General features: G+C 48.6%; 1 pseudogene; it reads left to right on the forward strand.

The window, feature by feature from the left end:
* Window positions 1-2,702: 2,702 nt before the first annotated feature.
* On the forward strand, window positions 2,703-2,821 carry LOC112481678 (annotated as a pseudogene).
* The last annotated feature ends 19,602 nt before the right edge of the window (window positions 2,822-22,423 follow it).

Raw genomic sequence — 22,423 nt, forward strand, 5'->3', positions numbered from 1 at the left:
AGCTCGGAGGACAGAACGTGGTACCGAAGAAAGAGCTGGCACATGAACCGGGGGCGGAGGCCGATCCGGGATGCTCGCGATCATCGAGCACTGATCAATGGCAGAACCTCGGTTATTTTCTTAATGTTCTATCCTCCCAGAGACAACTATTCAGAGTAAGTAAAACTGCGAGAGAATCTGTCCGGGTTGGCATCCTCGGCGGAGGAGAAGCCACGCAGGCGCCCAAACGTCCCTAGTCCCTCAACTCTCCTCGGAAGGATTCTCTACTTCCTTCCCTTTGAGAAAAAGGCCTCCGTCTTATGACTTTTTGATTCTTTTAGGGGAAAACAAACTTGCTAAGTGAAAAAAAAAAAAAAGTCAACTCTCTCAAATGATACTCCTTGAGACATATACAGAACAGCCAGCCATCCTCTGGACGGAAAGATAAGGGTAGAAGGCCTTAAGTTTAAACCATTTATGTTTTCACATAACAAGGCTGACGCAGCTGCTCCCTTGCTTGAGCCTTCCCTGGCTCCCCACTACCCCTGGGTTAGAAAACCCAGCTGCTCGGCTGGGCACACAGCTCCCCCACCTACATCTCTCTGCGTTTCCCCACCCCCTTGACACTCAGCCACATACACTCTGCTCTTTCCTGTCCCCAGGTCATCCCTCCGGTGATCATGTCTGTTGGAATATCCTTTCTGCCCCCACTTCCTGTTTAGATTCCTTTAACTCTTACGCACCTTTTCATGGTGTACTTCCAGCCACTTCCTCCAGGAAGCCTTCCTGACTCTCAAATCCGGGTTAGATGCCACTCATCTGTATTTCTCCAGCAATTTATCTTTTTTTTTTTTTTAATGAACGTTTTCAAACACAGAAGATGAACTTGACTATACCTATCACCTCGTTTCAACGGTCAACATTTGTCATTTTTAGATTAGTTACATATTCTTTTCCAGTTCACCTATAATATGACGATCTGTTCACATCTCTGTCTCTCCCTTGAGCCTGTGAAATTCATTTATTCGCTCATTCACTCATTCAGGCGCTATTTCCTGATGGTGCCCACTGCCTGAAGATACAGTACTGAACCCGAATGACCCGGGTGGGGGTGATGGAAGCAGACCACAGACTCTGCATTCTGTTCCAGGGGACGAGACAGACAACAGGTAAGTAAACGAATAAGATCATTTCACATCGAGATGAAGGTCATCAGCATAACTTGATAGCAACTGATTCATCTCGGCACCCCCCACGTCACAGGTAGAGAAGGCTCAAAAACTGTTTGCTGCACTCCTGGAGCTGAATGCTCCGACCACAGGGTCCCACCGAGGCTGTCTGAGTTCTGTGGTCACTATGGTAACAGTCCTCTCCTTTCCATGCCCTTGGAAGGGAGATGGGAGGGAGACCAAGATGACCAATATGTCCCATCTGCTCAGGACTGAGACCACCCCCCTTCTGCAGTCAGTGCTCACGGTGGCTTTTCATGTGTGCGAACGAACATCTGGCTGGCAGAGCCAAAGAGCCTGTGAGTGGATTTATAAACACTTCCTGTCTGGGTTCTCTCTTGTTCACTCTGAGGAGCTATAACGTATGTCATGTAGAAGGGCAGAAAGCAACGCAAAACAAACAAACAATTACAAGAAGTTGGTTCTGGCGTTCTGGGGTGGATCTCAGAGGTTCTGGAGAGCTCCCCTTTCCTCGTACCTCCCCGTCCCACACTGAGACATCTGGAGCACTCACCCAGGGTGACCTAGGGGCCAGCTCTAGAAGGCAGAAGAGAAAAATCTTCCAGGTTTACCCAGCAAGGGGACGCTGGGATTACAAGAACGAGAATCACAATAACAACATCGACAAACATTTACTGATCACTTACTATGGGCCAAACCCTGTTTTTAAGCTTTTCCATTAATAGTGCCTTTAATAGTGCCTCCGAACTTCTGAAGTAGTTACTATTATTATCCTCTCTCTCTCTCTCTCTCTCTCTCTCTCTCACACACACACACACACACACACACACACACACACACACACACACGGGGCGGGGGAGGGGATGGAAGCACAGGTTAGGTGACTTGCCCAGCAACACACAGCCATTAAGTAGCTAAGCCCAGGATACAAACCCAGGCTGGTTCTAGATCCAGTGCTCTTAACCTCCACATCACAGTAAAGAATTGAAAGTCGTTCAGGCTCAAACCAGAAATGCTTCTTCTAGAGGCGCAAGACTGTTGAGTTATCTTTGGTAATTTCGCAAACACCGTGGACAGGGGGGCCATGGAATTAATGTGGGTTTTGGCTTGGGCTCCAATCTGGCTTTGTCTCTGTGTTCTCAACTGGAAAGTGGATATGATAAAAAATCCCTCATTCCCAGGTCGCTCTGAGGATTACATGAGGCAATCCACGTTTAAAACCAGGCACAGCGCCCAGCACGGAGTGGGCACTTGAAAAATTTTAAACCTACAGAAAAGTTGCAAACACGGCTCAACGGCGAATCATAATTCTAGAACCACCAATTGTTAATACTCGGCCTGCCACATTCGTACTCACCCTCTATCATCTATCTATCAATCATCTACCTACCTATCATCTATCTATTATCATTAACTTCTGAATTATTTAAGAGTTAGTTGCAGACATTGTGATATTTCAGCCCTAAATCCTTCAGCCTATATCTTCTAAAAACAAGGATATTCTCCTCTATAACCTCTGTATATACTATGTGAGTCTACAGCCACGCCACCTCGAATGTGCTTGATCCCGTCCGATCTCGGAAGCTAAGCAGAGTCGGGCCTGGTTAGTACTTGGATGGGAGACCACCTAGGAAGACCAGGTGCTGCAGGCGTTAAAAATAAAAAGTAAAATAAATTGTCTGAGATACAAGGTATTGCACGCTCAAGAAATTTATCATCAACATAATACTATTACTTAATATATAGTCTATGTTCAAATTCCTCGTCTTGTCCCCAAAATGTCTTTTGTGCCTGTTTTTTGTTCCCCGGATCCAGGCTCCACCCTGGGACCACACATCGCTTTCGTCTACATGGCTCTTCCATCTCTTTTAAACCTGGAACCACTTCTCAGCTGCTTTGCCTTTTGTGACATTGACATTTATGAGTCTAGGCCGGTCGCCCTGCATGTATTTCATCTTCATCAACATTTTTCTTCAAGTTCTTGTAAAATAAACTGCGGCTCACAGGCAAATAGAGAAAAGATGAGAGGGTGTTTAAAGGAGGTTAGAGCTTTGACAGGTGGACCAAGGTGGCAGGGTCGCTGCAGACAGAGGTCACGGCGTAAGGGACCGAGGGTGGCATCTTAGACGAACTGCAAGTGGCAGCCATGGCTGAGAGTGAGGGCACCGCACTGAGGGATCAGAGTCTGTTCCTACTTGGACCGGAACCTTCTAGAGGTTGGTCCTCATTTCTGGATCTGTCCTCTCTGCTAAGGTGCCCACGGCCTGCCCAGCCCACAGTCAGCATTCACCCAGAGTGACCGGCCACCCAGTCTCCCAAATACTCCAAGACAGGCCATTCTCTCTCACGGGTGACGCGGCTGCCTGCTCTCATACACCAACTGCAGGATCCTAAACAGCGAGTTGACAGCATTGCCACGTCTTGCCCTGCAAATGAAATTTGGCTTTCTAACTGACCCCTTTCCTGCTGCCTCTCGGGCTGCTTCTGTGAAGAAATTCAAAACGAACTTCTAAGTGACCACAGAGGTAAAAGATGCGAGGGAGTCACTACCCTAAGTTTCCTCGCACCTGCTCTTGGCATCAGCCATCCAGGTTGTCGAGCAAGAGATTCTCACTGCAGATGTCCCCAGACGTGTCCCCCTGACTGAGCTTTCCATTCCTCTGAGTTTCAAGAGAAAGGTGTATGTGTGTGTATGTACGTGTGTGTGTGTGTGTGTGCACACGCACGCACTATTTTAGCCCTTAGAATGGAAAGGAAGGATTTATTTTGGCGCTTGAGTAAAAACGCCTTTTCAAGGTGACCCTCGCTTCATCGCCTGGGGCCAGAAGGCAGATGTCTGACAAAAGCAAATTCCTTATCTATCATTCTCATACCCATCTTTATTTTGCTCCTGCTTAAAGGGGGCTCATCCTGCTGTGTTCTCTCCACAAAGTACCCTTGAAAAATCTGTCATTCACTATTGTGTGTCCTTCAGACTGAAAGCAACACACGGGCGCACTTGCACACGTGTGCAAGGACACACACACACACACGCCCTTGCACACCCAACATCACAAATAAGTCACTGACACACATGGAGACACACCTCCACACGCCAGGAGACACATGCAAATACACAGGATACACACACGCACACGCGCGCGCGCGCGCGCACACACACACACACACACACACACACACACACACCTGCACTCACGGTGCCTGGTTGTCAGGGTCCCACAGCAAGCCCGGCTCCGCCTGCTCAAAATGCCTCTTCTAGGCCATTCTGCAGAGTCCCAGGGACATGACCGGCTGATCCATCCTAAGAGGTGCCGCCGGGTCCCAGCTTCCCCTGGGGAGGGTGCTCTGGACTTCCAGGTGGTCCCCAGAACATGGGCTCGGGTGCAAGAGGGAGGAGAGGACGACTAGGGAGCAAAGCCGGTTTGGGGAAAGGAGGCGCTCAGCTGGGTCCCAGAAAGTGTCAGAGGCAGAGAGATGGGGGTGGGGTAGGGGAAGGAGGAGGGGAAGAGAGAGAGCAAGAGGCTGAAAGACAGGAGGGGGGGTAGGGATATTTTCAGATAGAAACAGAAAGGAAAAATCCACACAAAAACAGAGAGAGAGAGTAAAAAAAGATAAACAGAGAGGAAAAATAGAACACGGATTTCTAAAAAAGATGTTTCAAGCCCAGCTCTGTTTAAGCCGGAGGAGAGATGATCTGGGACCTTCTGAAACGGTCTCTGTCTCCCCTGTCCTCTTCCAGGGTCCTCCTTCTAGATTTTCTCTAAGAGGCTTGGGAACTGATGGAGCTACAAGGCAGAGATCCAAGGCTACAGATTCCTACATGGCTTCCCCGGGACTCTGGTGGCGGTGGTGGTGGTGGTGGCTGCAGCAGATCCAGCCTATGACAGCCACAGCCACGAAGGGGCTCTGCGGGACGCCAACCCATCTCCAAGACCCGGTGGGAGGGGGCAGAGGGGAAGCTCTGGCTCTGAAGACCCACCTGACGCCCTAGGGGGCGGTTGGGGAAACTATGACTCAAGCCCCTCCCTATGGTAGCCCCTCCATTATTGCCCAAGGTGGGGGTCAATGCCTGTCCACAGGGGCCAGAAGAGGAAGTGGGAAGGGTCACAAGATGGGCACGGGGAATGAAAGGGAGCGGGGAACACAGAGCTTTCCGTCACGTGCAGCTCATCGGTTGCCATGACGACGGCCAGGGGGTGGGGGCACCCAGACTGGAGGCTGCTGGAGAGACGTGTTGGTTCTAAATCATCGTGACAGAGCTTCAGTTGAGCTATTACGCCGTTGCTGTGGCAACCAATGGGATCAAATCGCAGAGAAAATCTATAATTATTACAAGCCAGATACCGGCAAACTCAGCGCAGTAATCAGCAAGTTAGGGCAATTCAACCTGAACTCTGGGAGGAAGAAAAGCACCCCCTCAGCCCCCAGCTCTGGGAAGAAAAACGCCAAAGGAGACAGCAGCTCTGTTGATGCTACAGGATGGGAACCTGGAAGGCTCTCTTGGCCAAGTAAAGAATAAATATTAGGTGAAACCACACAAAACTGCCAACATTTAAACACTGAAAAACATCCCCCATAAATTTATTATGGAAATTTCCAGTGTAGAGCAAAGTTGAATTTGACGACGGTGAATCCTGCACATCCGCCGCCTAGCTTCTGCTCTTAACATCTGTACCATGCTTGCTTTATCACAAAACTACCCTTCCATCCGTCCGTTAATCTTATTTTTTTGATGTATTTCAAAGTAAACTGCAGATATCAGTAGCCCTCTCCTTAAATACTGCAGCCTATGTAAAATTAAGTATTTGATCATTTTTTTAACAAAACAGCAATTTCATATGGTTCGATTTAAGTAGAATAAAATCTAGATTTCTGTCTGTCATCGTCTGTCCATCCATCCATCCATCCATCCATCCACCATCCATCCATCCACCCATCCTCTCACTCATCCACCTATCCATTTCTCCATCCGTGCATCGCTGGGAAATCTCATGCACATGCAATAATTCACCGTCCCTGAATCTTCCTCCCTGGTCCAATTGATACCTCCAACATCCCGCATATTAAGCTCAAAGTGCTCCCAGCTAAAACCATGGTTTTCCCTTCTCCACACCTACCCTCTTCCTTGTGTTCAGCATCTCGGTAAACAGAACCACTGCCTACCCATTCGTTCAAGACAGAAACCCAAGACCCAGCCTCGCTTCCTCTCCCCCATGGCCTTCACTCGCTACCATGCCCCAGGATTTTTCTTCTACACTAGCTCTAGTCCTCCTCCTCCTCCTCCTCCTCCTCCTCCTCCTTCTCCTCCTCCTCTCTCTGTTATGGTTCGGGTATCCATCATTTCTTAGCTGGACAGCTGCCCCAGCCTCCTGACTGGTCTCCCAGTTGCCATCTTACCCTCCCTCTGATTTCTCCGTGCTGACGTATCATCAGGAAATATTTGGTCATCTTGACGGTGTCGGGGAACTGGCGCCTCGTACATTGCTGGTGGGGGTGTGAATTTATACAAACACCTTGGAGAGCAATTTATCCAAATCTATAGAAGTTTAAATTCACTGCCCATTTTTTCTCAGCATTAAGTCTACCGAAGGAGTTTGTCTCATTGATATAAACTGAAAGCGACCTAAATGTCCATCAGTGGGAACTGGCTAAATACATTTTGGCACGACCATCGCACAGAATAACATTCATCCGATGAAAAGAATGATGCAGCGCCGTACGTACTGACACAGCAGAGTGTTTAACGTATGAAGTTAAAGAAGTTGGGGAGGGGCACTTATGGTACAATGTCTCCTGTGTGCCCAGCAGCTCTTATACTTGGGTCGAGACCTAAGTGGGTACCAAAGTGTCCAGGAAACATGGCTTTATGAGCTGCCTCTCCTCTGTCGCAAGTGTGTCGACCAGCTCTCCACCAGGCTGGGGAAAAAAAGGGGCCCTTTCTTGCCTTACAAGTCTCCCCGGATAATACACAGCACAGCACCATTGGGCGAGGGCGGCCCTGCAGGCTGCTGGCTTGCATGAGCTGTTGGTCTTCTCCCTTGTTCAGGGCACGGCCATGCACGCTGCCTAACCAGAGGGAGAAGCAAAACTTGAAACACACCTCGGAGGCAGACATGTTTCAGGGAACACAACAGGGCTGATGGGAACACGCTTGGTTCTAGCTCTTGCTCAGACCTCGAAGGGCTCCTGTGTCTCAGTTTCCCCAGCTCTATAAGGGCCGACTGTACCTCCCAGGGTCATTCTGAAGGTCAAATGTGATGATGGAGATACAAACAGCACGCCAAAGTCATCTTGTTAAATAAATGAGAGTTTTTGTTATTAATTCGTTTTTAGGATCAGCACTTCTGAATATTAAACACCCCTAGCGCACGCAACAAAAGCTGGAACCTGCGTTTTGGTCTGAGCATCTATTTTTGTCCCGGGACTGAGCTAAGCACTTCCCATACGTGATCTCACGTAAGCCTCGAAACAGCATGTTTTTGTAGGGATTCTTGCTCCCATTTTACAGATGAGAAAGCTGAGGCACGTGAATTAAGTGGATTTCCTGATGGCATGAGAGCGATGCTCCTCAGAAAACCCCCAAATCTTTCCGATTGCAAAGTCCATGCTTTTCCTAGTTCTTGATCATTCCTGTTCCTTAAATCAGACCTTTGGACCAGTGCTGTCAAACAGAAGTATAAATGCAAGTCACGTACACAGTTAAATTTTTTCCAGTGGCCACATTTTAAAAAATGATGAAATGAATGTTAGTTGCATGTGCTATTTAACCCGATATATCCAAAACGTTATTTCAACATGTAATCAATATAAAAACGAATTAATGAAATTTTAATAATTTTTTTGTCATATGTTCTCAAATTTTGGTATGTATTTGATGGTCATAGCACAGTTCAGTTCAGACTAGCTATGTTTCAGTGCTTAGTAGTCGTGTGTGGCTTACTGGTGAATGCAGCTTAGGTGGTACTGAGATATATATATATATGAGTCTAAACCTTAAATAATGTTGTTGGCCACCTTTTATTGAGCACCTGCTATATGCCCAGACCTATTCTATTTCACTTATCTTAACTCCTTTGATTTCCATGACCCTGGAAAGTGGATGCTCTTACATGCTACAGAGGAGAAAAATGAAGCTCAGGTAGTTTTGGCGACGTGCCCAAGATCACAGAGCTAATTACCTGAGGAGCTGAAATCTGAACTAAAGTTCATCCAGAAACCTGGCCCTTCAGGGAGCCACCAAAGCCGGATCTCCTATTACAACATGTCACTTACACGGGTCTGTCAAATTTAAACTCCTGAGAAAAGGATTTGATTTGTGGCACTTAATTTTAAACAATCTGATTAACCCATACGTAAGATCCAATAAGCATTAGTTAAAAAGCATGCAACTCACTGTGCACTTCGTACTCATGTGGGACCTCAAGAATTGATATAATAAACCAGACAATGAATGAATTTCCTCATCTCTCTTGTCTTGGTGGGATGTGAATTACAGGGAATGATCGAGTTCCGGTCTCACGCCCCCAGAGTAGGTTCCTGTTGGGCACAATGGTGGTTTCATTCTTTCATGGGATCCATGTGGGAAGGCCAGCTGGCTCCAGCTCTCTCCCCCGACTCAGGCCAAATGTGACTAGTGATTTTAATCATGACATGTGAGTACTGGCTATGTTCTGTTGGGGATGGGGATGGTGGTGGTGATTTTATGACTGGTTCTGGGACGATTCTGTTCAAAGCCTGAGATACCCGATCTGGGGTCGCCAACATCCCTAACTCCTGGCTAGGACGCACCAGGGTTGAGTTCAGCCAGCTCTTTGGTTCCGTGATTGTGGCTGATGCCTCAGATATGCAGGCTTCTCTCCTGCCTCTTGCAAACTGGCATGAAAGTCAACCACCCTTCGATCCGACTTCTCGAACACGACTAGAATTGCCCGGTCATCAGCTCGAGGGTGAAACCAGAGAAGGGAGGAAGAAAAGGGATTCTAATCTGCCTCTAAAATATGTCTCTAATTCATCTGCTTCTCTCCTTCATTTCCATCAGCAGCTCCAGTCCGGCATGGTCATCTCTCGCCAAGGCTACTGCAGGGTCATCGTCCTGCTTCCACGCTCTTAGCCTGCCACTCTTCACGTCAAAGCCAGTTCTCAGTCTCTCATGAGATCTCTGAGACTCTGCCCGAGCCACGCCTGCCTGCCCAGCGCTCCTAACTCACGGCATGCCGCTCCGCCTTTTGCTCACTCTCTCTGGCCATTCGGCCTCTGATTCCTGGAAATCACGGAGCTCTGTGGCCTTGGGGCCTTTGCACTGGCCATTTTGGCTGCCTGGACTGCTTTCCTCACACCCCCTCAACCAATTTCTATGTACCCCTCAGGTCTCAAACGCCCCTTGTTATCTCTTCAGAGAAGTTTTATTTATTTATTTTTTTTAACCTCAGGGAAATACATTCGTCCCGCTCTCATTTCTTATAGCTCCCTGTGTTATTGTTCCTTTCCACTTGTCACGATTTGCACTTACGCATTCGTTTGGGTGAGTATCTTCTTAATGCATGCCTTCCACGCTACTCCTCACTCCCCGGAGATGAAGCACATCCCAAAAGGTTTACGGCAGCGGTCCCCAACCTCTTTGGCAGCAGGTATGGGTGTTCCTAAGAGAATCTAATGCCCGGTGATCTGAGGCGGAGCTGAGGCAGTGATGCTGGCGCTGGGGAGCGGCTACAAACACAGAGGAAGCTTCGTTCACTCCCCTGCTGCTCACTTCCTGCTGTGCGGCCTGGTTCCTAACAGGCCATAGACTGGAATTGGGTCCGCGGACCGGAGTTTGGGGACCCCTCGTTTAGAAGTTCCACTGAGAAATGTGGTCAATTTGCGAGCACACGGTTGTACTCTGAGAAACAGCATCATTTGCCATGAGAACTAGGAACCCTGCCTTCTCTCGTAACTGCTTGGTGAAATTGGGGGTGGGTGTTAGGTGCAGAGTCAATTTCCTCTCTTTGAAATGAGACCAGAAAGAAAACGCAACCAACCCCTGAGAGTCAGAACCTGACCTCCCCACCTCTCCAAACCCACACTCTGGGGCCACCCCCGCCCCTCGGAAAACAATGTAGCCACAAGGAATCAAGAGATAGTAAATACCTAAACCCCCAATAACTCCACCTCCAGAAATTTAGCTGGTCCGGGTCATCTTAAACAAGAACAGCTCTGTGCTGAGAGATACGGAGGGCAGCGTCATTTGGAAGCGTGGACAGCTGAGAACATCATGAATGACCAACAGTCACGGATTGCTCAGATGAGCCGTAATTCGACAACTTAATGATTTACCAAAAATGACGTAGAAAAGCAGGGAAATGATTTCTGAAGCCATGTCATGGGAGAGTAAAGGCCATAATATTTAATAGGCAGTCTGGTTATAATTTCATAAAGGCACAAAGACAACATAAACCAATACAAGAGAGTGGAAGGCTGGAAAGAAATGCATTTTCTGTTCAACACTGTTTTATCTCGGATACGGGGCTACGGGGTGGCAGGCTACTTTTTTCTATCTTTTTGTATTTCGTGAATCATCACTAATGACCTAGAACATTAATTCATTCGAATGTTTGGAGGAAGAAAGCCTCTCTAGTCTTCTCGAATAATATACAGTTGACCCTCAAATGATGTGGGTTTGAATTATGCGGGTCCACTCATACAGAGATTCTTTTCAATAAATACTGTAAATGTATTTTCTCTGCCTTATGATTTTCTTAATAACATTTTCTGTCCTCTAGCTTGCTTTATTGGAAGAATACGGCACATAAAACATATAACACACAAAGTATGTGCTCATCGACTGTATTATCAGTAAGGCTTCTTCTGGTCAACAGTAGGCTATTAGTGGTCAAGTTTTGGGGGGAGTCAAAAGTTATACTTGGATTTTTGACTGGGCGAGGGGCCAGGGTCCATCTTAATAACATTTTCCGTTCTCTAGCTTGCTTTATTGGAAGAATACAGCACATAAAACATATAACACACAAAGTATGTGCTCATCGACTGTATTATCAGTAAGGCTTCTTCTGGTCAACAGTAGGCTATTAGTGGTCAAGTTTTGGGGGGAGTCAAAAGTTATACTTGGATTTTTGACTGGGCGAGGGGCCAGGGTCCCTAACCCCCACACTGTTCAGGGCTTAGCTATATGAAGAGGACCTATCACAGGCGTCAGTGCAGCTGCAGCTGGTGGCAGTCGGTGTGTCCAGGCACTTAATTGCAGGAAAACAGCGACCGAATTAACTAGATGTTAACAGAGAGCCCAGGGGCATTTGAAAAATTGATCCGTGTTCGGTTTGGTTTCTGAGAGGAGATGAGCTTCCCCAAACAGACTGTAAAAACGACATGGGTGTCCTGGCAGGGAACCAGGTCAAACTGGATTCCAATCCCCAGGGAGAACTACTTAAATGTTGAAAGTAGGTCGACGGAGTCAGGGAGTTTAAATGCAATCGTAGTCGACACAAAGCAAAACAGCTCGGCTCGTCCCGAGCCAGTGGAGGTAAGGGAAGCTCGGAGTTGGGAAGCCTGGAACTTCCGGAAGTCCCGGACAGAAGACATTCTGGGGCTTTGCTGCTCTGAGAATTCTAATTCTAGTCCAGGGGTCTGCAAACTCTGGCCAGCTGCCTGATTTTGCAAATGACGACGTAGCGGAACACAGCTAGGCTTGTTCATTTCTGGCTGCTGCGGCCGCTTTTAAGAGTTACAGTGCAGTGGTAAAGTAGCTGTGACAGACATTGCTTGGCTGACAATATTAACCATCTGGCGCTTCACAGAAAAAGTTTGCTGAACTTTTTGATCTAGGTGTTCCAAGCCCTGAAACCACCGGTCAGTCCTGTCTTCCCAATAGCAAACTGGGGATCCATGTCGCTATGTTTTAAGAGTTCCGTTTGGAGAGGAAGCATGCATACCCTGGCTTGGTAAAGCCGCTTTCGACATCGGACACCTCCTTTTCCTGCTACCACTGGCAACAAACACCACAGGTACCTGCTTCTCCAGAGTCAGCATTTATAGTCTGTCTAGTTTTTCTGTATCTAATCAATATTTATAAGACTTTTCCCTCGGAATTATATTGCTGCTTAACAAATACATTTGAGTGAAAAGTTTCACATCATTATTCTGTCTGGAAATAACTAGAAGTTCCCCCTAAAAATAATATAACGACGACAGAGCCGTGTGGGTCAATTTCACCTGAATTCTGGCGCCCGCACAAGGCTCTAAGCCCCTCTGCCCTGCCAGGCGCTCTTTCTCGTGCATCCCACCGAACTCGTCATCAGTAAATCCCGTTGGCTCCATCTCGGAAACAGATCCAGAGTCTGCCACTTCTCCCCCGTCTAACAATGCCACTCGCAAGCAAGTCCCCAGGGTTCTCGCTGTGGCCACCTAGGCATCCGTGCCCTCTCTGTTTCTGGTGGTCTGCATGTAACCAGCACAAGAGCCAGAGTGGACCATGTAAAGTGAGATCAGATTACACCAGCCCTCCCGCTGCTGGAACTCACCAGTGGGCCGCATCCCAGGGAAAAAGTCAAGGCCATCGCAATGGCCTCCTGGAGGCCCTGGATGGTCCTGCCGCCCTCCACCTCTGTCCTTGTCTCCTCTCTGCCAGCCCCCCTCCTGCTCTGCCGTAGCCACTCTGGTCCTTCGCCGCTCCTCAAATGTGCCAGGTGAGGCCACCTCGAAAGCTTTGCTCTTGCCCTTTGCATTGCCACAAAGTCTCTTCCCCAGAGGCCCACACGTCTCCCTCCCTGTCTGTTTTGATCCCTGACATACGTGAAGCAACGGAGCGACCGTTATTATTCTAAGTTTACAGAGGGGAAGCTAAGGCACGGACAAAAGAGAAATTACCAGCTCGGGCTGATTTTTGGCTCAATAATTAAGACAATTCCTTGCATTGGTGCGGCTTCAACGCCAGAGGCGGGGCATCTTGTCAGCCCAGATGCAGGAGGTGAGCTCCAAGCATCAGGGAAGGGGGTAGGTTCGAGCAGGCCAGCTGGGACACTCCTCCCGGCCCAGGTTCTGAGCTTCTGTGCACTGACCGTCCTCTCCCATGGGCCCACTGCCCTGCCCAAGGAACGGCCGGTAATGGAGCTGGTGTCCCAGGGACAAGCTGCTCTGTTCAGTCAGCGCTGATAACCGCTCTGTGTCTCTGCATGCCCCGAGTGTCATTCATTCTGAGACTCAGTATAGCTCCATCAGAGAAGACTTCTTTCCATTTTGTAGCTGAGAAACACCGAGGCGAAGAAAGCCGAAGGGCCCTTTGGCGGGTCAGGCTTCAGCTACGCTCACTCTGTGTTAATTTCAGATAGCATGGACACTCTTAAACATCCTGTGATGCCACGGCGGTGCCATTTTGCAGATGGGGAAACTGAGGCTCAGCGGAGGATACGAAAAACTCACCCTCACTCTCATAGCAAATAAGAGGCTGGCTGGCTGCCTAGATTTTCTGCGGAATGACGAGCGCGGAGCTATGGGGTGGCCCCACGGAGGTGGAGAAACGCAATCTTTACAATCCTTTGGCTCCCGCGGAAAATGAAAACCACAGCGGGGCACTGGCCTCTCACCGCAGCCAGGACGACCCCCCCGCCTCTCATTCCGGTCTTCGAACAGACATCTCTGAGTTCTCCTCTCTCCCGCAACGCCGACTCACATGGGGAGAGGATCCTGCAGACGCAGTGACTTTCCCCGAAAACCATGTGGCATCGACACGCTACTCTTCTTTCCAAAGGACGTCTCCGAGCAAAGCCGGGGCTTCATTTCACAGGCTCGGAACAAAACGCTGAGCTCACGGAGACACGGGCGCTGGTCCAATGAGGCAGGATCCAGTGTCGCCTGCACCAGCGGCTCAAGCTCAATGCTTGGGGTCCCTGGCCCGGCGGCTCCCACAGAACACGGCCTGCTGGGCCTTGTGTCCATGTGAAATACATTGTGAATTGGGGTGGGGGGGGTCGGGGAAGGACAACGTGTGGGTGGGGAGGGGAGCCCAGAGCAGTGTTCCCCACGCTGGAACTTGGATGCCCCAAATTGGACCTCCGGTGTCAGGACGTGGTGGGCGGCCGGAGCTGCTTCTTTCTGCTTCCTTCTCGTGAGTTCCTGCCCAGACACAGGCCACAGCCAGGGTGCCACCATTCCGCCTTTGGAACCCAAGCCTTTCTTTAAGCAAAGTGGCAGGGGCGATCGGGAATCTCAAATTAAAAACTTTTAGAGTGTGATAAAAACCTCGGAGACCTTGTCCAACTCTCCCGCGTAACGGAGTGAGAAAGCAAGGCTCAGAGAAGACCGGCCATGTGTCTGACGCCTCGTCGCAGCCTCTCGGCAAGAAACAGTCCCCGTTTCTTGAGGGACTGCCATGAGCCTCGACAAACGGCATCTCACAATAGATCCTGTGAGGTGGGTCCTATTATCCCACCCAATCTCTCTCTATATGAGGAGACTGAGGCTCAGAGTCCTTGCCCAGCACACACAGGTAGACGGCATCCACTGAGCCACCCAGATCCTAGGATCTCAAACCGTATTTCCCAGGAGATGATAACAGCACAAAAGTAAGCATTTTTCTTAATGGTAACCTTTTTCGTTTTAATGTACATTAAGGCCAAACACTCCCATAACTATTAACGCACAGATGTGGTCGCTTAGGAAAATAAAGCATCGGGGGACTGCACGTCAGGTTCTTGGTTGTGATCTCGTACTGGGGGAAACTGGGTGAAACGCACGTGGAATCTCCGTACTATTTCTTACAACTCGGTGAGACTCTAAAACGATCTCAAAACAAAAAGTTTCCTTGAAAAAAAAAAAAAGGGCAAAACGAAACAAAGAAATCCTGCACGTGGAATCTCCGTACTATTTCTTACAACTGGGTGAGACTCTAAAACGATCTCAAAACAAAAAGTTGCCTTGAAAAAAAAAAAAGGGCAAAACGAAACAAAGAAATCCCTCCAAGCAAATGTGGGAACTCAATCTACAGCAAACCTTCTCAAGAAAGAGTTAATGCATACACTCGTTCGACAAACACCAGCCACGTGTTCGCTTTCCACCAGGTCCTGGGATGATGCTGGGGACACAGAAACAGAGAATTACAACAGTGTGTGGCCAGCCCACGAGAGGAGGCCCCCAACACCAGCCACGTGTTCGCTTTCCGCCAGGTCCTGGGATGATGCTGGGGACACAGAAAGGACATGTAAAGCCTCTATCCTCGTGAGATTCACAGCCCAATGCTAGAGACAGAGAAACAGAGAATGACAACAGTGTGTGGCCAGCCCACGAGAGGAGGCCCCCGGCAATGACTCCCCCAAAGAGAGGTGGGGCGACTCAGCCTGGGGCGTCAAGAAGGCTTCCTCTGTGAACGACAGGACACCTGCGTCAAACCAGAAGGGGCTGACTCTCTTGGCCGGACTGCCCTTGGACTCTTTGAATCACGTAAGATGGAAATTTCAGCCGCGTAGAATTCCAGGCCCGTTATTTAACCTCTCTGTGCCTCCGTTTTCCCACTTGTACAATGTCGATGAGAACAGGACCGACCTTGAGGGTTAAACAATAATACCAGTCCAGTGCCTTTTTGTCTCTGTTGAGCGTCCCCGACCCTGGGCAGCCCTCCAGCATCGGCATTTCTTGAATGTTCTACCCTCGGCAGCGAGTGTGGCAAGCTTCGAATGAGGACATCCTGAGCCTGCAGCTGGCCTTGCTCGTTAAAGCTGGGGTGCAGGATGCAGAGGGGGTGCCCGCAGCCCCAGCCGAGCCGTGGCAGAGGTGTTCCCAGCAACCCTGGCACCCGTAAGGGGAGCAGGCCCCGTTTTATGACCTTCTCCAGGTTAAAGATTACCAGCCCCGGTGAAGTTCCGTAACCATCTTTCTCCTACCGTCTCTTGCACAGCTTTGGATCTTTCAAAGGTCCGAGCCAAGCAAATCTCTCCTTAGTCGTGTCGGGGGAAGCGTTTATTCTGTTGGACAAGGGAGCAACACGCTGACAGAAAGGGCAAGGGGTTTGCACGTTTTCCCCTTCCTTCGAGACGAGCGTGCAGATAGCTCGCCTGGACAAACGCGGTGACCTCTGGCACATCGGGTGAGCGGCAACGGCACGGATTTTTTTTTTTTTTTAACGTTCTCCATTCCCAGAAGGAGGAAAAGAATGTCACAGGACAATCGCTCAGAGTTTCAGGCCCCTGGGTGGGGTGGGGTGCCTCTCCACCCCTCCGCCAACACAGGGGTGAACCCGCAGTAGCGGAAATGCCCCGAATTGCTCCGGAAGGGTGAGTTGTCAAAATCCACGAGCCAAGCATCACGGGGTCGGCCGTCCGGCCTTACTGATGTTATCTGAGGCATTTTACTGACCCCCATGGGGAGCGAAAGGCCTGCTGCCCAGCGGAATAAAAACCCAGAAGCCCAAGAAGAACCAGTCGCCAGGAACGAGGCGCTGGAGACTTGCTCTCTGACAGCAACTTCCTCTGCAAATGAATGGAAAGGGTGTAGAAAAGGCAGGACGCTCTCAGGTGGGGTCTCTCAGCATCGGCGCTGTTGACTTTTGGAGCCAGGTAATTAATTCTTTGTCGCTTGTGGGTGGGGGCCGTCCTGTGCTCTGTAGGACACTCCGCAGCAGCACCGCTGGCTTCTACCTACTAGATGCCAGTGATACCACCTCCCCTATCTGTTGTAATGACCCCACATGTCATCAGACCCTGCTGAAAGTCCCCCGGGAAGGTGGGCACAATCGTGCCGGTAAAAATACCCTGCTCTTCAGGAAGAGTGGCAGGTCCCCTGCTTCGAGGTGACGAGGAGGTGATGATGAATGAGGAGGAACGAGGAACGGTTCGAGTCCACGGCAAGGTGTCTGGCGCCAGGCCCGTCCCAGGAGTGACCCAGCAGGCAGGCTGGGGACAGAAGGCTCCAGCCCTGATGTGGTGCTGGGCAGATGCCGCTGCCCGCGGGGAAGAACTGTCGCTTCCACGGCTAGCAAAACTGAAAGGCTCAATGCCAGAAGCTGAGGGATGAGGCCAATGTGTCACAACAGAGGCTGTCACACACATTCTCCCGCAAAGAGGCAGGCCTAGGTGTGCTGGGAAGGCTCTCAGAACCGCCCTTAATCTGGAAGTTTCCAGGAAATGCTTGCTATTTCTTAGGACAGTTGTTCTTGGTATAAAAACTAGTCCTTCGAGCTGGTTTAAAAGCCTCAGGTCCAGTCCCTCTCACCTTTCCCCTCCTACTGGGTTCCACCACTTGGGTCTGGTGTCCAACCTGTGTGGGCTTCTGCCCCAGAGCCTTCGCCAGTGCTGTTCCCACTACCCCAAATGCTTTTCCCTTGCTTCTGATTTTTCAATGCCTACTCACCCCTCTGATTTCAACTCATGATGCACCTCCTCCAGGAAGCCTTCCCTGACTCTCTCCCACCAGATCAAATCCTCCTCTGAACACGCTCTTACCTCTTCCCTTTGTGTCACCATCACATTCATGTGGCACCTCTGTTTGCATCCAGTTCACGTCTGGCCACTTACAAGGCTGTAAACCTCTTTAAGCTGTGTTTGTACTTAAAACTGTACCCCCGTCGCTACACTGTCTGGCACTGTACTGGGCACGCAGTGCATTTTGTTGGCTTGTTAGTATGAGCGTTGACCGATGCAGTCTCCTTAGAGGGCAATCCAGCATGTTCTATCATTTCTAAGGCTAAGTGGTTACGATAAACACACTTACCAAAGAGAACAGAAAAACAGACCTACGCTTATATGGACAATTGATTCTTGACAAAGTGGCGGTGGTATTGGGTCAACTGGATTATGCACATGGAGAGAAAAATTAGTCTTGATCCTACCTAATCCAATACATAAAAATCAGCCCCAGGTGGTTATAGAGATAAATCTGAAAGGCAAAATGTGAAAGCTTCTAGGAGAAAACAGAGTGGGCAATATGAATGACCTTGGATTTCTAAAATAAGACACAAATGGCACTAACTATTCAAAAAAATCAATAACATGAACTCTATAAAAATTAAAAACTCCAATCATCAAAAGTCAGCATCGAAAACGAAAACCACTCCGCAGAGCGGAAGATATTTGCAAAACATAAACCTGGCAAAGGAATCATTATCCAGCATAATAAAACTCCTGCAGAGCGATAAAAAAACAGACAAAAGAAAGATGGGTGACAGATCTGAACAGACACTTCAGTAAATAGGAAACCCACACGACCGACAGACATAGAAAAAACGATCGAATTCAGTTGGTAAGTAGAGAAATTTCAAAAACCAGCGCACAACCACCGAAATGACTAAAACTGAAAAATACAACAGGCAAGTCGAAGCATTGGAGCGGGAGAGGATATTGAGCAACGGCAACTCTCATCTGCGCGGCTGGGGGCGTCTACATCGGGCAATGATTTTGTTCTAGACTGTTCGTCGCGACGCTCCAGGCATACCTCAGAGATAGTGCGTGCGGGTTTGGTTCCAGACCACCGCGAAAAAGTGAACGTCGAAATAAAGCGAGCCGCACAAATTTCTTGGTTTCCCGGTTCATGCACTGTACTGTAGTCTATTACGTGTGCAGAGCATTACGTCTAAAAAAATGTACGGTACGCACCTTAATTAAAAAATAATCTATTGCTGAAAAATGCTAACCATCATCTGAGCCTCCAGGGAGTCCTAATCTTTTTGCTGGCGGAGTGTCTCGCCTGGATATTGGTGGCCGCTGACCGATCAGGGTGGCGGCTGCTGAAGGCTGAGGTGGTGGCGGCAATTTCTTAAAATAAAACAACGGTGAAGTTTGCTATGTCAGCTGACCCTTTCACGAGCAATTTCTCTGCAGCATGTGATGCTATTTGATGTCATTTTACCCACAGTAGAATTTCTTTCAAAATTGGAGTCAGTTCTGTGAAAAGCCCATGGCTGTTTTGTCAACTAAGTTTATGAACTATTCAAAATCCTTTGCTGCTTCGCTTTGTACTTTTAGGTTATAGAGATGGCATCTTTCCTTAAACCTTATGGACCAACCTCTGCTTTTCTTCGGCAGCCTCCTCACCTCTTCCAGCCTTCATAAAACTGAATCTTCTTTCAAAATCGGAGTCAGTTCTGTGAAAAGCCCACGGCTGTTTTGTCAACTAAGTTTATGAACTATTCAAAATCCTTTGCTGCTTCGCTTTGTACTTTTAGGTTATAGAGATGGCATCTTTCCTTAAACCTTATGGACCAACCTCTGCTTTTCTTCGGCAGCCTCCTCACCTCTTCCAGCCTTCATAAAACTGAATAGAGTTAGGGCCTTGTTCTGGATGAGGCTTTGACTCTGGGGAATGTTGTGGCTGGTTTGATCTTCTATTGAAACCTCTAAAACTTCCTCCATATCAGCAATATTTGATTTCTTATCATTTCTGGGTTCACTGGAGCAGCACCTTTAATTTCCTTCAAGACTCCTCCTTTGCATCCACAGCTTGGCTGATTGGCTAAGGAGGCTTAGCTTTCAGCCTGTCTTGGCTTTTGACATGGCTTCTTTGCTAAGCTTAATCATTTCTAGCTTTTGATTTAAAGTGAGAGTCTTGAACACTTAGAGGCCATTTGTAGGGTTAATTGGCCTAATTTTAATATTGTTGTGTCTCAGAGAACAGGAAAGGCGAGAGAGAGAGAGAGAGAGAGAGAGAGAGAGAGTCAGCTGAAAAAGGGAGATGGGGAAATGGTCAGCTAGTAGAGCAGTCAGAACACCCAACATTGACCAGTGAAATTCATTGCTATATGGGAGCAGTTTGTGGTGCCCCCGAAACAATTACAGTAGTAATATCTAAGATCACCGATCACAGATCATCATAACAAATATGACAATAACGAAAAAGTCTGAAATACTGTGAGAATTACCAAAACGTGACAGAGACACTAACTGAGCAAATGCTGTTGGAAAAATGGCATTGATGGATTTGTTCGATGTAGGGTTGCCACAAACCTTCTATTTGTGAAAAAAAAAAAAAAGAAAAAGAAAAGAAAAAGCAATATCCATGAAGTGCAGGAAAGTGAAGCACAGTAAAATGAGGTATGCCTGTATTTATTAGTCTTGCTATGAACTGAATTGTTTCCTCAAAATACATATGTTGAAGCCCTACCCCTCGATGTGATGGTATTTGGAGATGGAGCCTTTGGGAGGTGATTAGGTTTCAATGAGGCCATGAGGGTGCAGCCCTCAGGATGGAATTAGTGCCCTTAGAATAAGGAAGAGACACCAGAGCACTTTCTCTGCCACCTGAGGACACAATGAGAAGGCAACCATATGCAAGTCAGGAAGACAGCCCTCACCGGAACCTGACCACGCTGGCACTGTGATCTAGACTTCCAGCTCCAGGATGATGAGAAATAAATTTCCGTTATTTAAGCCACTCGGTCAATAGTATTTCGTTGCGGCAGCATGACCAGACTAAGACAAACTCCAAACGGCAAACAGCCCAAGTGTCCATCAGCAGCGGAGTTGATAAATAAATTAAAGCCTCTTCATGAAATGGACTGTTATGAAAATGAAACGATGCGACCATGGAAATGGATGGACCAAGCTACAGGGAGCGACATGGATAAATTGCACCGATGTCACAATCTGCAAAGGCAGCCAGACGCAAAAGAATACAGTGGAAAAGCCCAAGCAAAATGAATCTGCAGTAAAGGATGCATCCTCAAGTAATATACTCGTAACTATAAAGAGAGCAAAAAAAAGCAGAATAAGTATGTACATGCACGAAAAAGGCATGGAAGGGAGGAGGAGGGATTCCAGCTCTGGCGGTTGAAAGTCCCTGGCAAAAACTGTTTAAAGAGTTGGGTTTTGGAGCTGGGCAGGTCTCGGTTCAAGTCCAGCTTCTGGCTCTTCCTACCTCGGTGACCTTGACCAAGAAACTGAAAACTGACTCTGTGTCCTCATCCACAAAAGAGGACCTTCCCACCTGGGTTATTGAGAGCATTATCCTAATAGAGCCCAGCGGCTGTCAGGTGGAAAGCATTTTACCATGCTCACTGTTATCCAAGCTCATAACCACCAATATGATGTTGCCACTTCATAAATGAGGAAACTGAGGTCCAGAAGTCACAATCTCTAGGGCACTCAGGGAGCCAGTGATACAGCTGGTTTACAAATATAGAACTTTCCCCTTAACTCCATAGGAGCCGACCCCACACAAGCCCCCAGCAGGACCTTGAGGGGTTGCACGGGGTTTAAGCTGATCGATTCCCGTAAATGATTTGAGTTGGTGGATGGCTGCTGGAAGAAAGTGCTTTGGACTTTCTCCACCTACCACTGGTTTTATTCAGCATCTTTGACTTTTTTAACCTTGCTTTCTCACTTGCTGTGGCAGCTGGTCCTCTCAAACTCTGCTGTGATCCTCAAGGGATAGGACGGTATCATTCCCATTGATTGATGAGTAAACTGAGGCCGGGCCAGGCAGTCATCCTTTCTGAGTCTCCATTTCCCACCTCTGCCACCTGATCAGTCTTTCCTCCTTGGGTTGCTGTGAGCAATAAGATGATCGAATATACAAAACCTCCTCGGAACAGCCCTAGCACCCACCGAGTGCTTGGCAAATCTGAACTGCCACTATTTATGGGTCACTATCATTTACGATGGGCAGAGTCTGAGTTGAAGTTCTTCTGAGTTGAGGTCTTCTGAATGTTTCATTTTGTCCCTATAGCTTTTCATTATCCCGAGAGCCCAGCTCTGGATCCCTCCCAGACCCCATCTCCAGGTCAGAAACGTCTGTGCTTTTCTGTGTGTGGTTCTTCTTCGAGTCCTGCTCTCAGCCCCTGGGAAGACTGTGTACTCAGGGCCAGGGCAGGATGCCAGCATGCAAATCCGCATGCAGGCAGTCATTTGCACAAACCCGCCTTGGTGTGCTCATTTCCAGCCTGTCCCCAGAACGTCGCTCAGCCTGCAAAAAGCTAGCGGAGAACTATTTACAGCTCTGGGCAAGGAGAGGGGAGGCAGGCTCTGTTCCCGCAAGTCCTGTGAGGTGGTGGCTTGCTCTTTTGGCTACTGTAAGAGGACGTTCGGCCAACCTTGCCCCGAAGGAGCTTTAAGGTCCTAAAAGCTTTTTCTGGAAGGCCAGTGATCCACCCCAGGGACTGTCTGGTTCCCTTGTGGATCTGTGCTCAAAGGTGGGTGGGAGAAGTTGTCTCTGGGCTCCGACCCATAGGTGCCAATGGATTCTAAACATATAGGAGGAGGAAGGGATACCGGAAGCCTGTCAAAACCATGGACAGCTCTAGCCTCTCTGACACTGTTCTAGGTCAAGGGTTGACAAAGTATTGT

The sequence above is a fragment of the Pteropus alecto genome, unplaced genomic scaffold (assembly GCF_000325575.1).
Source record: "Pteropus alecto unplaced genomic scaffold, ASM32557v1 scaffold44, whole genome shotgun sequence".
In the NCBI taxonomy this organism is placed as follows: domain Eukaryota; kingdom Metazoa; phylum Chordata; class Mammalia; order Chiroptera; family Pteropodidae; genus Pteropus; species Pteropus alecto.